Genomic DNA, 14641 nt, shown 5'->3' on the forward strand with positions numbered 1-14641 from the left:
GAGAAGGAGTGACCGCAAAAGCGTGCTTTTTTTTACGTAAATTTCTTCGACGAGGATGGGATTCGAACCCACGCGTGCAGAGCACATTGGATTAGCAGACCAACGCCTTAACCACTCGGCCACCTCGTCTGCTGGAACTACGGTTGTGTCTTTGGCGAGTGCTTGCGGAAAGAAGACATTTGTCGATTCGAAAACACATTCAAAACATGGTACTGGGCCGGTGTTAACGTCTAATGCCAAGCTGCAGTGCGGCCGACCAAGCTCCCACTGGCGAATCGTTTAATGACAGCATCCGTCCATGTGGATATGCGATCGGGTAAAATAATTGGCCCAATTATCTACTGCAGGAATAAGCATTGTATCGACATGCAGTGTCGTCTAATGCAAATGAGAAAGGTGCTGTGCATTCTTTTGCACGACTTACTGCAACGAAACGTACAGCTCGATACGCTACACTGATATTGCTTGCAAGGTTTTGACGTCCCCCCTAGCCCAAGATTGTCCTGCTGTTTGCGATGGAGCTTGGTGTTTGGGCGGCCACTAGCGACGGATGTCTGCAAACTCAAGTCTCTCCAGTAGGCCCTGCCAAATGGCTTCTGTAGATGGCGGCCTGACTTTAAAGAACAAACTGTCGGAAGGCGACAGTTGTGCTACAGATGGATTATTAAAGGCACGATACGTTAAAATGACTGCGACAGATATGCACTTAAATATAAATAAGAACTCGTCGTTCGCAAGTACCAACATACTCTTTGCTGGAGCCGAAATTTGATTGGTTTATAGATCTCGAATTGATGTTTAATTCGAAGGGCATACGCTATGGAATGTTGTGCTTTTCATCTGCTAGGCAGTTTAGTCACTTATTTCATACACACGCTATCTGCCACGTACACGCGTCGATGTTACTACTGAGTGGCGTTTCGCACGGAGAAGGAGTGACCGCAAAAGCGTGCTTTTTTTTACGTAAATTTCTTCGACGAGGATGGGATTCGAACCCACGCGTGCAGAGCACATTGGATTAGCAGTCCAACGCCTTAACCACTCGGCCACCTCGTCTGCTGGAACTACAGTTGTGTCTTTGGCGAGTGCTTGCGTAAAGAAGACATTTGTCGATTCGAAAACACATTCAAAACATGGTACTGGGCCGGTGTTAACGTCTAATGCCAAGCTGCAGTGCGGCCGACCAAGCTCCCACTGGCGAATCGTTTAATGACAGCATCCGTCCATGTGGATATGCGATCGGGTAAAATCATTGGCTCAATTATCTACTGCAGGAATAAGCATTGTATCGACATGCAGTGTCGTCTAATGCAAATGAGAAAGGTGCTGTGCATTCTTTTGCACGACTTACTGCAACGAAACGTACAGCTCGATACGCTACACTGATATTGCTTGCAAGGTTTTGACGTCCCCCCTAGCCCAAGATTGTCCTGCTGTTTGCGATGGAGCTTGGTGTTTGGGCGGCCACTAGCGACGGATGTCTGCAAACTCAAGTCTCTCCAGTAGGCCCTGCCAAATGGCTTCTGTAGATGGCGGCCTGACTTTAAAGAACAAACTGTCGGAAGGCGACAATTGTGCTACAGATGGATTATTAAAGGCACGATACGTTAAAATGACTGCGACAGATATGAACTTAAATATAAATAAGAACTCGTCGTTCGCAAATACCAACATACTCTTTGCTGGAGCCGAAATTTGATTGGTTTATAGATCTCGAATTGATGTTTAATTCGAAGGGCATACGCTATGGAATGTTGTGCGCTTTCATCTGGTAGGCAGTTTAGTCACTTATTTCATACACACGCTATCTGCCACGTACACGCGTCGATGTTACTACTGAGTGGCGTTTCGCACGGAGAAGGAGTGACCGCAAAAGCGTGCTTTACGTAAATTTCTTCGACGAGGATGGGATTCGAACCCACGCGTGCAGAGCACATTGGATTAGCAGTCCAACGCCTTAACCACTCGGCCACCTCGTCTGCTGGAACTACAGTTGTGTCTTTGGCGAGTGCTTGCGGAAAGAAGACATTTGTCGATTCGAAAACACATTCAAAACATGGTACTGGGCCGGTGTTAACGTCTAATGCCAAGCTGCAGTGCGGCCGACCAAGCTCCCACTGGCGAATCGTTTAATGACAGCATCCGTCCATGTGGATATGCGATCGGGTAAAATAATTGGCCCAATTATCTACTGCAGGAATAAGCATTGTATCGACATGCAGTGTCGTCTAATGCAAATGAGAAAGGTGCTGTGCATTCTTTTGCACGACTTACTGCAACGAAACGTACAGCTCGATACGCTACACTGATATTGCTTGCAAGGTTTTGACGTCCCCCCTAGCCCAAGATTGTCCTGCTGTTTGCGATGGAGCTTGGTGTTTGGGCGGCCACTAGCGACGGATGTCTGCAAACTCAAGTCTCTCCAGTAGGCCCTGCCAAATGGCTTCTGTAGATGGCGGCCTGACTTTAAAGAACAAACTGTCGGAAGGCGACAGTTGTGCTACAGATGGATTATTAAAGGCACGATACGTTAAAATGACTGCGACAGATATGAACTTAAATATAAATAAGAACTCGTCGTTCGCAAATACCAACATACTCTTTGCTGGAGCCGAAATTTGATTGGTTTATAGATCTCGAATTGATGTTTAATTCGAAGGGCATACGCTATGGAATGTTGTGCGCTTTCATCTGGTAGGCAGTTTAGTCACTTATTTCATACACACGCTATCTGCCACGTACACGCGTCGATGTTACTACTGAGTGGCGTTTCGCACGGAGAAGGAGTGACCGCAAAAGCGTGCTTTACGTAAATTTCTTCGACGGGGATGGGATTCGAACCCACGCGTGCAGAGCACATTGGATTAGCAGTCCAACGCCTTAACCACTCGGCCACCTCGTCTGCTGGAGCTACAGTTGTGTCTTTGGCGAGTGCTTGCGGAAAGAAGACATTTGTCGATTCGAAAACACATTCAAAACATGGTACTGGGCCGGTGTTAACGTCTAATGCCAAGCTGCAGTGCGGCCGACCAAGCTCCCACTGGCGAATCGTTTAATGACAGCATCCGTCCATGTGGATATGCGATCGGGTAAAATCATTGGCCCAATTATCTACTGCAGGAATAAGCATTGTATCGACATGCAGTGTCGTCTAATGCAAAAGATGGATTATTAAAGGCACGATACGTTAAAATGACTGCGACAGATATGCACTTAAATATAAATAAGAACTCGTCGTTCGCAAATACCAACATACTCTTTGCTGGAGCCGAAATTTGATTGGTTTATAGATCTCGATTTGATGTTTAATTCGAAGGGCATACGCTATGGAATGTTGTGCGCTATCATCTGGTAGGCAGTTTAGTCACTTATTTCATACACACGCTATCTGCCACGTACACGCGTCGATGTTACTACTGAGTGGCGTTTTGCACGGAGAAGGAGTGACCGCAAAAGCGTGCTTTACGTAAATTTCTTCGACGAGGATGGGATTCGAACCCACGCGTGCAGAGCACATTGGATTAGCAGTCCAACGCCTTAACCACTCGGCCACCTCGTCTGCTGGAACTACAGTTGTGTCTTTGGCGAGTGCTTGCGGAAAGAAGACATTTGTCGATTCGAAAACACATTCAAAACATGGTACTGGGCCGGTGTTAACGTCTAATGCCAAGCTGCAGTGCGGCCGACCAAGCTCCCACTGGCGAATCGTTTAATGACAGCATCCGTCCATGTGGATATGCGATCGGGTAAAATAATTGGCCCAATTATCTACTGCAGGAATAAGCATTGTATCGACATGCAGTGTCGTCTAATGCAAATGAGAAAGGTGCTGTGCATTCTTTTGCACGACTTACTGCAACGAAACGTACAGCTCGATACGCTACACTGATATTGCTTGCAAGGTTTTGACGTCCCCCCTAGCCCAAGATTGTCCTGCTGTTTGCGATGGAGCTTGGTGTTTGGGCGGCCACTAGCGACGGATGTCTGCAAACTCAAGTCTCTCCAGTAGGCCCTGCCAAATGGCTTCTGTAGATGGCGGCCTGACTTTAAAGAACAAACTGTCGGAAGGCGACAGTTGTGCTACAGATGGATTATTAAAGGCACGATACGTTAAAATGACTGCGACAGATATGAACTTAAATATAAATAAGAACTCGTCGTTCGCAAATACCAACATACTCTTTGCTGGAGCCGAAATTTGATTGGTTTATAGATCTCGAATTGATGTTTAATTCGAAGGGCATACGCTATGGAATGTTGTGCGCTTTCATCTGGTAGGCAGTTTAGTCACTTATTTCATACACACGCTATCTGCCACGTACACGCGTCGATGTTACTACTGAGTGGCGTTTCGCACGGAGAAGGAGTGACCGCAAAAGCGTGCTTTACGTAAATTTCTTCGACGGGGATGGGATTCGAACCCACGCGTGCAGAGCACATTGGATTAGCAGTCCAACGCCTTAACCACTCGGCCACCTCGTCTGCTGGAGCTACAGCTGTGTCTTTGGCGAGTGCTTGCGGAAAGAAGACATTTGTCGATTCGAAAACACATTCAAAACATGGTACTGGGCCGGTGTTAACGTCTAATGCCAAGCTGCAGTGCGGCCGACCAAGCTCCCACTGGCGAATCGTTTAATGACAGCATCCGTCCATGTGGATATGCGATCGGGTAAAATCATTGGCCCAATTATCTACTGCAGGAATAAGCATTGTATCGACATGCAGTGTCGTCTAATGCAAAAGATGGATTATTAAAGGCACGATACGTTAAAATGACTGCGACAGATATGCACTTAAATATAAATAAGAACTCGTCGTTCGCAAATACCAACATACTCTTTGCTGGAGCCGAAATTTGATTGGTTTATAGATCTCGATTTGATGTTTAATTCGAAGGGCATACGCTATGGAATGTTGTGCGCTATCATCTGGTAGGCAGTTTAGTCACTTATTTCATACACACGCTATCTGCCACGTACACGCGTCGATGTTACTACTGAGTGGCGTTTTGCACGGAGAAGGAGTGACCGCAAAAGCGTGCTTTACGTAAATTTCTTCGACGAGGATGGGATTCGAACCCACGCGTGCAGAGCACATTGGATTAGCAGTCCAACGCCTTAACCACTCGGCCACCTCGTCTGCTGGAACTACAGTTGTGTCTTTGGCGAGTGCTTGCGGAAAGAAGACATTTGTCGATTCGAAAACACATTCAAAACATGGTACTGGGCCGGTGTTAACGTCTAATGCCAAGCTGCAGTGCGGCCGACCAAGCTCCCACTGGCGAATCGTTTAATGACAGCATCCGTCCATGTGGATATGCGATCGGGTAAAATCATTGGCCCAATTATCTACTGCAGGAATAAGCATTGTATCGACATGCAGTGTCGTCTAATGCAAATGAGAAAGGTGCTGTGCATTCTTTTGCACGACTTACTGCAACGAAACGTACAGCTCGATACGCTACACTGATATTGCTTGCAAGGTTTTGACGTCCCCCCTAGCCCAAGATTGTCCTGCTGTTTGCGATGGAGCTTGGTGTTTGGGCGGCCACTAGCGACGGATGTCTGCAAACTCAAGTCTCTCCAGTAGGCCCTGCCAAATGGCTTCTGTAGATGGCGGCCTGACTTTAAAGAACAAACTGTCGGAAGGCGACAGTTGTGCTACAGATGGATTATTAAAGGCACGATACGTTAAAATGACTGCGACAGATATGCACTTAAATATAAATAAGAACTCGTCGTTCGCAAATACCAACATACTCTTTGCTGGAGCCGAAATTTGATTGGTTTATAGATCTCGAATTGATGTTTAATTCGAAGGGCATACGCTATGGAATGTTGTGCGCTTTCATCTGGTAGGCAGTTTAGTCACTTATTTCATACACACGCTATCTGCCACGTACACGCGTCGATGTTACTACTGAGTGGCGTTTCGCACGGAGAAGGAGTGACCGCAAAAGCGTGCTTTTTTTTACGTAAATTTCTTCGACGAGGATGGGATTCGAACCCACGCGTGCAGAGCACATTGGATTAGCAGACCAACGCCTTAACCACTCGGCCACCTCGTCTGCTGGAACTACGGTTGTGTCTTTGGCGAGTGCTTGCGGAAAGAAGACATTTGTCGATTCGAAAACACATTCAAAACATGGTACTGGGCCGGTGTTAACGTCTAATGCCAAGCTGCAGTGCGGCCGACCAAGCTCCCACTGGCGAATCGTTTAATGACAGCATCCGTCCATGTGGATATGCGATCGGGTAAAATAATTGGCCCAATTATCTACTGCAGGAATAAGCATTGTATCGACATGCAGTGTCGTCTAATGCAAATGAGAAAGGTGCTGTGCATTCTTTTGCACGACTTACTGCAACGAAACGTACAGCTCGATACGCTACACTGATATTGCTTGCAAGGTTTTGACGTCCCCCCTAGCCCAAGATTGTCCTGCTGTTTGCGATGGAGCTTGGTGTTTGGGCGGCCACTAGCGACGGATGTCTGCAAACTCAAGTCTCTCCAGTAGGCCCTGCCAAATGGCTTCTGTAGATGGCGGCCTGACTTTAAAGAACAAACTGTCGGAAGGCGACAGTTGTGCTACAGATGGATTATTAAAGGCACGATACGTTAAAATGACTGCGACAGATATGCACTTAAATATAAATAAGAACTCGTCGTTCGCAAGTACCAACATACTCTTTGCTGGAGCCGAAATTTGATTGGTTTATAGATCTCGAATTGATGTTTAATTCGAAGGGCATACGCTATGGAATGTTGTGCTTTTCATCTGCTAGGCAGTTTAGTCACTTATTTCATACACACGCTATCTGCCACGTACACGCGTCGATGTTACTACTGAGTGGCGTTTCGCACGGAGAAGGAGTGACCGCAAAAGCGTGCTTTTTTTTACGTAAATTTCTTCGACGAGGATGGGATTCGAACCCACGCGTGCAGAGCACATTGGATTAGCAGTCCAACGCCTTAACCACTCGGCCACCTCGTCTGCTGGAACTACAGTTGTGTCTTTGGCGAGTGCTTGCGTAAAGAAGACATTTGTCGATTCGAAAACACATTCAAAACATGGTACTGGGCCGGTGTTAACGTCTAATGCCAAGCTGCAGTGCGGCCGACCAAGCTCCCACTGGCGAATCGTTTAATGACAGCATCCGTCCATGTGGATATGCGATCGGGTAAAATCATTGGCTCAATTATCTACTGCAGGAATAAGCATTGTATCGACATGCAGTGTCGTCTAATGCAAATGAGAAAGGTGCTGTGCATTCTTTTGCACGACTTACTGCAACGAAACGTACAGCTCGATACGCTACACTGATATTGCTTGCAAGGTTTTGACGTCCCCCCTAGCCCAAGATTGTCCTGCTGTTTGCGATGGAGCTTGGTGTTTGGGCGGCCACTAGCGACGGATGTCTGCAAACTCAAGTCTCTCCAGTAGGCCCTGCCAAATGGCTTCTGTAGATGGCGGCCTGACTTTAAAGAACAAACTGTCGGAAGGCGACAATTGTGCTACAGATGGATTATTAAAGGCACGATACGTTAAAATGACTGCGACAGATATGAACTTAAATATAAATAAGAACTCGTCGTTCGCAAATACCAACATACTCTTTGCTGGAGCCGAAATTTGATTGGTTTATAGATCTCGAATTGATGTTTAATTCGAAGGGCATACGCTATGGAATGTTGTGCGCTTTCATCTGGTAGGCAGTTTAGTCACTTATTTCATACACACGCTATCTGCCACGTACACGCGTCGATGTTACTACTGAGTGGCGTTTCGCACGGAGAAGGAGTGACCGCAAAAGCGTGCTTTACGTAAATTTCTTCGACGAGGATGGGATTCGAACCCACGCGTGCAGAGCACATTGGATTAGCAGTCCAACGCCTTAACCACTCGGCCACCTCGTCTGCTGGAACTACAGTTGTGTCTTTGGCGAGTGCTTGCGGAAAGAAGACATTTGTCGATTCGAAAACACATTCAAAACATGGTACTGGGCCGGTGTTAACGTCTAATGCCAAGCTGCAGTGCGGCCGACCAAGCTCCCACTGGCGAATCGTTTAATGACAGCATCCGTCCATGTGGATATGCGATCGGGTAAAATAATTGGCCCAATTATCTACTGCAGGAATAAGCATTGTATCGACATGCAGTGTCGTCTAATGCAAATGAGAAAGGTGCTGTGCATTCTTTTGCACGACTTACTGCAACGAAACGTACAGCTCGATACGCTACACTGATATTGCTTGCAAGGTTTTGACGTCCCCCCTAGCCCAAGATTGTCCTGCTGTTTGCGATGGAGCTTGGTGTTTGGGCGGCCACTAGCGACGGATGTCTGCAAACTCAAGTCTCTCCAGTAGGCCCTGCCAAATGGCTTCTGTAGATGGCGGCCTGACTTTAAAGAACAAACTGTCGGAAGGCGACAGTTGTGCTACAGATGGATTATTAAAGGCACGATACGTTAAAATGACTGCGACAGATATGAACTTAAATATAAATAAGAACTCGTCGTTCGCAAATACCAACATACTCTTTGCTGGAGCCGAAATTTGATTGGTTTATAGATCTCGAATTGATGTTTAATTCGAAGGGCATACGCTATGGAATGTTGTGCGCTTTCATCTGGTAGGCAGTTTAGTCACTTATTTCATACACACGCTATCTGCCACGTACACGCGTCGATGTTACTACTGAGTGGCGTTTCGCACGGAGAAGGAGTGACCGCAAAAGCGTGCTTTACGTAAATTTCTTCGACGGGGATGGGATTCGAACCCACGCGTGCAGAGCACATTGGATTAGCAGTCCAACGCCTTAACCACTCGGCCACCTCGTCTGCTGGAGCTACAGTTGTGTCTTTGGCGAGTGCTTGCGGAAAGAAGACATTTGTCGATTCGAAAACACATTCAAAACATGGTACTGGGCCGGTGTTAACGTCTAATGCCAAGCTGCAGTGCGGCCGACCAAGCTCCCACTGGCGAATCGTTTAATGACAGCATCCGTCCATGTGGATATGCGATCGGGTAAAATCATTGGCCCAATTATCTACTGCAGGAATAAGCATTGTATCGACATGCAGTGTCGTCTAATGCAAAAGATGGATTATTAAAGGCACGATACGTTAAAATGACTGCGACAGATATGCACTTAAATATAAATAAGAACTCGTCGTTCGCAAATACCAACATACTCTTTGCTGGAGCCGAAATTTGATTGGTTTATAGATCTCGATTTGATGTTTAATTCGAAGGGCATACGCTATGGAATGTTGTGCGCTATCATCTGGTAGGCAGTTTAGTCACTTATTTCATACACACGCTATCTGCCACGTACACGCGTCGATGTTACTACTGAGTGGCGTTTTGCACGGAGAAGGAGTGACCGCAAAAGCGTGCTTTACGTAAATTTCTTCGACGAGGATGGGATTCGAACCCACGCGTGCAGAGCACGTTGGATTAGCAGTCCAACGCCTTAACCACTCGGCCACCTCGTCTGCTGGAACTACAGTTGTGTCTTTGGCGAGTGCTTGCGTAAAGAAGACATTTGTCGATTCGAAAACACATTCAAAACATGGTACTGGGCCGGTGTTAACGTCTAATGCCAAGCTGCAGTGCGGCCGACCAAGCTCCCACTGGCGAATCGTTTAATGACAGCATCCGTCCATGTGGATATGCGATCGGGTAAAATCATTGGCTCAATTATCTACTGCAGGAATAAGCATTGTATCGACATGCAGTGTCGTCTAATGCAAATGAGAAAGGTGCTGTGCATTCTTTTGCACGACTTACTGCAACGAAACGTACAGCTCGATACGCTACACTGATATTGCTTGCAAGGTTTTGACGTCCCCCCTAGCCCAAGATTGTCCTGCTGTTTGCGATGGAGCTTGGTGTTTGGGCGGCCACTAGCGACGGATGTCTGCAAACTCAAGTCTCTCCAGTAGGCCCTGCCAAATGGCTTCTGTAGATGGCGGCCTGACTTTAAAGAACAAACTGTCGGAAGGCGACAATTGTGCTACAGATGGATTATTAAAGGCACGATACGTTAAAATGACTGCGACAGATATGAACTTAAATATAAATAAGAACTCGTCGTTCGCAAATACCAACATACTCTTTGCTGGAGCCGAAATTTGATTGGTTTATAGATCTCGAATTGATGTTTAATTCGAAGGGCATACGCTATGGAATGTTGTGCGCTTTCATCTGGTAGGCAGTTTAGTCACTTATTTCATACACACGCTATCTGCCACGTACACGCGTCGATGTTACTACTGAGTGGCGTTTCGCACGGAGAAGGAGTGACCGCAAAAGCGTGCTTTACGTAAATTTCTTCGACGAGGATGGGATTCGAACCCACGCGTGCAGAGCACATTGGATTAGCAGTCCAACGCCTTAACCACTCGGCCACCTCGTCTGCTGGAACTACAGTTGTGTCTTTGGCGAGTGCTTGCGGAAAGAAGACATTTGTCGATTCGAAAACACATTCAAAACATGGTACTGGGCCGGTGTTAACGTCTAATGCCAAGCTGCAGTGCGGCCGACCAAGCTCCCACTGGCGAATCGTTTAATGACAGCATCCGTCCATGTGGATATGCGATCGGGTAAAATAATTGGCCCAATTATCTACTGCAGGAATAAGCATTGTATCGACATGCAGTGTCGTCTAATGCAAATGAGAAAGGTGCTGTGCATTCTTTTGCACGACTTACTGCAACGAAACGTACAGCTCGATACGCTACACTGATATTGCTTGCAAGGTTTTGACGTCCCCCCTAGCCCAAGATTGTCCTGCTGTTTGCGATGGAGCTTGGTGTTTGGGCGGCCACTAGCGACGGATGTCTGCAAACTCAAGTCTCTCCAGTAGGCCCTGCCAAATGGCTTCTGTAGATGGCGGCCTGACTTTAAAGAACAAACTGTCGGAAGGCGACAGTTGTGCTACAGATGGATTATTAAAGGCACGATACGTTAAAATGACTGCGACAGATATGAACTTAAATATAAATAAGAACTCGTCGTTCGCAAATACCAACATACTCTTTGCTGGAGCCGAAATTTGATTGGTTTATAGATCTCGAATTGATGTTTAATTCGAAGGGCATACGCTATGGAATGTTGTGCGCTTTCATCTGGTAGGCAGTTTAGTCACTTATTTCATACACACGCTATCTGCCACGTACACGCGTCGATGTTACTACTGAGTGGCGTTTCGCACGGAGAAGGAGTGACCGCAAAAGCGTGCTTTACGTAAATTTCTTCGACGGGGATGGGATTCGAACCCACGCGTGCAGAGCACATTGGATTAGCAGTCCAACGCCTTAACCACTCGGCCACCTCGTCTGCTGGAGCTACAGTTGTGTCTTTGGCGAGTGCTTGCGGAAAGAAGACATTTGTCGATTCGAAAACACATTCAAAACATGGTACTGGGCCGGTGTTAACGTCTAATGCCAAGCTGCAGTGCGGCCGACCAAGCTCCCACTGGCGAATCGTTTAATGACAGCATCCGTCCATGTGGATATGCGATCGGGTAAAATCATTGGCCCAATTATCTACTGCAGGAATAAGCATTGTATCGACATGCAGTGTCGTCTAATGCAAAAGATGGATTATTAAAGGCACGATACGTTAAAATGACTGCGACAGATATGCACTTAAATATAAATAAGAACTCGTCGTTCGCAAATACCAACATACTCTTTGCTGGAGCCGAAATTTGATTGGTTTATAGATCTCGATTTGATGTTTAATTCGAAGGGCATACGCTATGGAATGTTGTGCGCTATCATCTGGTAGGCAGTTTAGTCACTTATTTCATACACACGCTATCTGCCACGTACACGCGTCGATGTTACTACTGAGTGGCGTTTTGCACGGAGAAGGAGTGACCGCAAAAGCGTGCTTTACGTAAATTTCTTCGACGAGGATGGGATTCGAACCCACGCGTGCAGAGCACATTGGATTAGCAGTCCAACGCCTTAACCACTCGGCCACCTCGTCTGCTGGAACTACAGTTGTGTCTTTGGCGAGTGCTTGCGGAAAGAAGACATTTGTCGATTCGAAAACACATTCAAAACATGGTACTGGGCCGGTGTTAACGTCTAATGCCAAGCTGCAGTGCGGCCGACCAAGCTCCCACTGGCGAATCGTTTAATGACAGCATCCGTCCATGTGGATATGCGATCGGGTAAAATCATTGGCCCAATTATCTACTGCAGGAATAAGCATTGTATCGACATGCAGTGTCGTCTAATGCAAATGAGAAAGGTGCTGTGCATTCTTTTGCACGACTTACTGCAACGAAACGTACAGCTCGATACGCTACACTGATATTGCTTGCAAGGTTTTGACGTCCCCCCTAGCCCAAGATTGTCCTGCTGTTTGCGATGGAGCTTGGTGTTTGGGCGGCCACTAGCGACGGATGTCTGCAAACTCAAGTCTCTCCAGTAGGCCCTGCCAAATGGCTTCTGTAGATGGCGGCCTGACTTTAAAGAACAAACTGTCGGAAGGCGACAGTTGTGCTACAGATGGATTATTAAAGGCACGATACGTTAAAATGACTGCGACAGATATGCACTTAAATATAAATAAGAACTCGTCGTTCGCAAATACCAACATACTCTTTGCTGGAGCCGAAATTTGATTGGTTTATAGATCTCGAATTGATGTTTAATTCGAAGGGCATACGCTATGGAATGTTGTGCGCTTTCATCTGGTAGGCAGTTTAGTCACTTATTTCATACACACGCTATCTGCCACGTACACGCGTCGATGTTACTACTGAGTGGCGTTTCGCACGGAGAAGGAGTGACCGCAAAAGCGTGCTTTTTTTTACGTAAATTTCTTCGACGAGGATGGGATTCGAACCCACGCGTGCAGAGCACATTGGATTAGCAGACCAACGCCTTAACCACTCGGCCACCTCGTCTGCTGGAACTACGGTTGTGTCTTTGGCGAGTGCTTGCGGAAAGAAGACATTTGTCGATTCGAAAACACATTCAAAACATGGTACTGGGCCGGTGTTAACGTCTAATGCCAAGCTGCAGTGCGGCCGACCAAGCTCCCACTGGCGAATCGTTTAATGACAGCATCCGTCCATGTGGATATGCGATCGGGTAAAATAATTGGCCCAATTATCTACTGCAGGAATAAGCATTGTATCGACATGCAGTGTCGTCTAATGCAAATGAGAAAGGTGCTGTGCATTCTTTTGCACGACTTACTGCAACGAAACGTACAGCTCGATACGCTACACTGATATTGCTTGCAAGGTTTTGACGTCCCCCCTAGCCCAAGATTGTCCTGCTGTTTGCGATGGAGCTTGGTGTTTGGGCGGCCACTAGCGACGGATGTCTGCAAACTCAAGTCTCTCCAGTAGGCCCTGCCAAATGGCTTCTGTAGATGGCGGCCTGACTTTAAAGAACAAACTGTCGGAAGGCGACAGTTGTGCTACAGATGGATTATTAAAGGCACGATACGTTAAAATGACTGCGACAGATATGCACTTAAATATAAATAAGAACTCGTCGTTCGCAAATACCAACATACTCTTTGCTGGAGCCGAAATTTGATTGGTTTATAGATCTCGAATTGATGTTTAATTCGAAGGGCATACGCTATGGAATGTTGTGCGCTTTCATCTGGTAGGCAGTTTTGTCTCTTATTTCATACACACGCTATCTGCCACGTACACGCGTCGATGTTACTACTGAGTGGCGTTTCGCACGGAGAAGGAGTGACCGCAAACGCGTGCTTTACGTAAAATACTTCGACGAGGAAGGGATTCGAACCCACGCGTGCAGAGCACATTGGATTAGCAGTCCAACGCCTTAACCACTCGGCCACCTCGTCTGCTGGAGCTACAGTTGTGTCTTTGGCGAGTGCTTGCGGAAAGAAGACATTTGTCGATTCGAAAACACATTCAAAACATGGTACTGGGCCGGTGTTAACGTCTAATGCCAAGCTGCAGTGCGGCCGACCAAGCTCCCACTGGCGAATCGTTTAATGACAGCATCCGTCCATGTGGATATGCGATCGGGTAAAATCATTGGCCCAATTATCTACTGCAGGAATAAGCATTGTATCGACATGCAGTGTCGTCTAATGCAAATGAGAAAGGTGCTGTGCATTCTTTTGCACGACTTACTGCAACGAAACGTACAGCTCGATACGCTACACTGATATTGCTTGCAAGGTTTTGACGTCCCCCCTAGCCCAAGATTGTCCTGCTGTTTGCGATGGAGCTTGGTGTTTGGGCGGCCACTAGCGACGGATGTCTGCAAACTCAAGTCTCTCCAGTAGGCCCTGCCAAATGGCTTCTGTAGATGGCGGCCTGACTTTAAAGAACAAACTGTCGGAAGGCGACAGTTGTGCTACAGATGGATTATTAAAGGCACGATACGTTAAAATGACTGCGACAGATATGCACTTAAATATAAATAAGAACTCGCCGTTCGCAAATACCAACATACTCTTTGCTGGAGCCGAAATTTGATTGGTTTATAGATCTCGAATTGATGTTTAATTCGAAGGGCATACGCTATGGAATGTTGTGCGCTTTCATCTGGTAGGCAGTTTAGTCACTTATTTCATACACACGCTATCTGCCACGTACACGCGTCGATGTTACTACTGAGTGGCG

The 14641-nt window shown here is 46.8% G+C and overlaps 17 non-coding genes across 17 annotated transcripts; all 17 read right to left on the bottom strand.

Moving 5' to 3' along the window:
- Window positions 1–47: 47 nt before the first annotated feature.
- Window positions 48–129, bottom strand: Trnas-gcu (transfer RNA serine (anticodon GCU)). Its single transcript has one exon. It is a non-coding gene; the product is annotated as a tRNA-Ser (tRNA).
- An 845-nt stretch (window positions 130–974) lies between these two features.
- Trnas-gcu (transfer RNA serine (anticodon GCU)) lies at window positions 975–1056 on the bottom strand. The gene has a single exon. It is a non-coding gene; the product is annotated as a tRNA-Ser (tRNA).
- Window positions 1057–1897: 841 nt separating this feature from the next.
- Window positions 1898–1979, bottom strand: Trnas-gcu (transfer RNA serine (anticodon GCU)). The gene has a single exon. It is a non-coding gene; the product is annotated as a tRNA-Ser (tRNA).
- Window positions 1980–2820: 841 nt separating this feature from the next.
- Window positions 2821–2902, bottom strand: Trnas-gcu (transfer RNA serine (anticodon GCU)). Its single transcript has one exon. It is a non-coding gene; the product is annotated as a tRNA-Ser (tRNA).
- A 575-nt stretch (window positions 2903–3477) lies between these two features.
- Trnas-gcu (transfer RNA serine (anticodon GCU)) lies at window positions 3478–3559 on the bottom strand. The gene has a single exon. It is a non-coding gene; the product is annotated as a tRNA-Ser (tRNA).
- Window positions 3560–4400: 841 nt separating this feature from the next.
- On the bottom strand, window positions 4401–4482 carry Trnas-gcu (transfer RNA serine (anticodon GCU)). The gene has a single exon. It is a non-coding gene; the product is annotated as a tRNA-Ser (tRNA).
- A 575-nt stretch (window positions 4483–5057) lies between these two features.
- On the bottom strand, window positions 5058–5139 carry Trnas-gcu (transfer RNA serine (anticodon GCU)). Its single transcript has one exon. It is a non-coding gene; the product is annotated as a tRNA-Ser (tRNA).
- An 846-nt stretch (window positions 5140–5985) lies between these two features.
- Window positions 5986–6067, bottom strand: Trnas-gcu (transfer RNA serine (anticodon GCU)). Its single transcript has one exon. It is a non-coding gene; the product is annotated as a tRNA-Ser (tRNA).
- An 845-nt stretch (window positions 6068–6912) lies between these two features.
- On the bottom strand, window positions 6913–6994 carry Trnas-gcu (transfer RNA serine (anticodon GCU)). Its single transcript has one exon. It is a non-coding gene; the product is annotated as a tRNA-Ser (tRNA).
- Window positions 6995–7835: 841 nt separating this feature from the next.
- Trnas-gcu (transfer RNA serine (anticodon GCU)) lies at window positions 7836–7917 on the bottom strand. The gene has a single exon. It is a non-coding gene; the product is annotated as a tRNA-Ser (tRNA).
- Window positions 7918–8758: 841 nt separating this feature from the next.
- Trnas-gcu (transfer RNA serine (anticodon GCU)) lies at window positions 8759–8840 on the bottom strand. Its single transcript has one exon. It is a non-coding gene; the product is annotated as a tRNA-Ser (tRNA).
- A 575-nt stretch (window positions 8841–9415) lies between these two features.
- Window positions 9416–9497, bottom strand: Trnas-gcu (transfer RNA serine (anticodon GCU)). Its single transcript has one exon. It is a non-coding gene; the product is annotated as a tRNA-Ser (tRNA).
- An 841-nt stretch (window positions 9498–10338) lies between these two features.
- Window positions 10339–10420, bottom strand: Trnas-gcu (transfer RNA serine (anticodon GCU)). The gene has a single exon. It is a non-coding gene; the product is annotated as a tRNA-Ser (tRNA).
- An 841-nt stretch (window positions 10421–11261) lies between these two features.
- Window positions 11262–11343, bottom strand: Trnas-gcu (transfer RNA serine (anticodon GCU)). Its single transcript has one exon. It is a non-coding gene; the product is annotated as a tRNA-Ser (tRNA).
- Window positions 11344–11918: 575 nt separating this feature from the next.
- On the bottom strand, window positions 11919–12000 carry Trnas-gcu (transfer RNA serine (anticodon GCU)). Its single transcript has one exon. It is a non-coding gene; the product is annotated as a tRNA-Ser (tRNA).
- An 846-nt stretch (window positions 12001–12846) lies between these two features.
- On the bottom strand, window positions 12847–12928 carry Trnas-gcu (transfer RNA serine (anticodon GCU)). The gene has a single exon. It is a non-coding gene; the product is annotated as a tRNA-Ser (tRNA).
- An 841-nt stretch (window positions 12929–13769) lies between these two features.
- Trnas-gcu (transfer RNA serine (anticodon GCU)) lies at window positions 13770–13851 on the bottom strand. The gene has a single exon. It is a non-coding gene; the product is annotated as a tRNA-Ser (tRNA).
- Window positions 13852–14641: the final 790 nt, after the last annotated feature.

Source organism: Schistocerca serialis, chromosome 2 (genome assembly GCF_023864345.2).
Source record: "Schistocerca serialis cubense isolate TAMUIC-IGC-003099 chromosome 2, iqSchSeri2.2, whole genome shotgun sequence".
NCBI classification, from domain to species: domain Eukaryota; kingdom Metazoa; phylum Arthropoda; class Insecta; order Orthoptera; family Acrididae; genus Schistocerca; species Schistocerca serialis.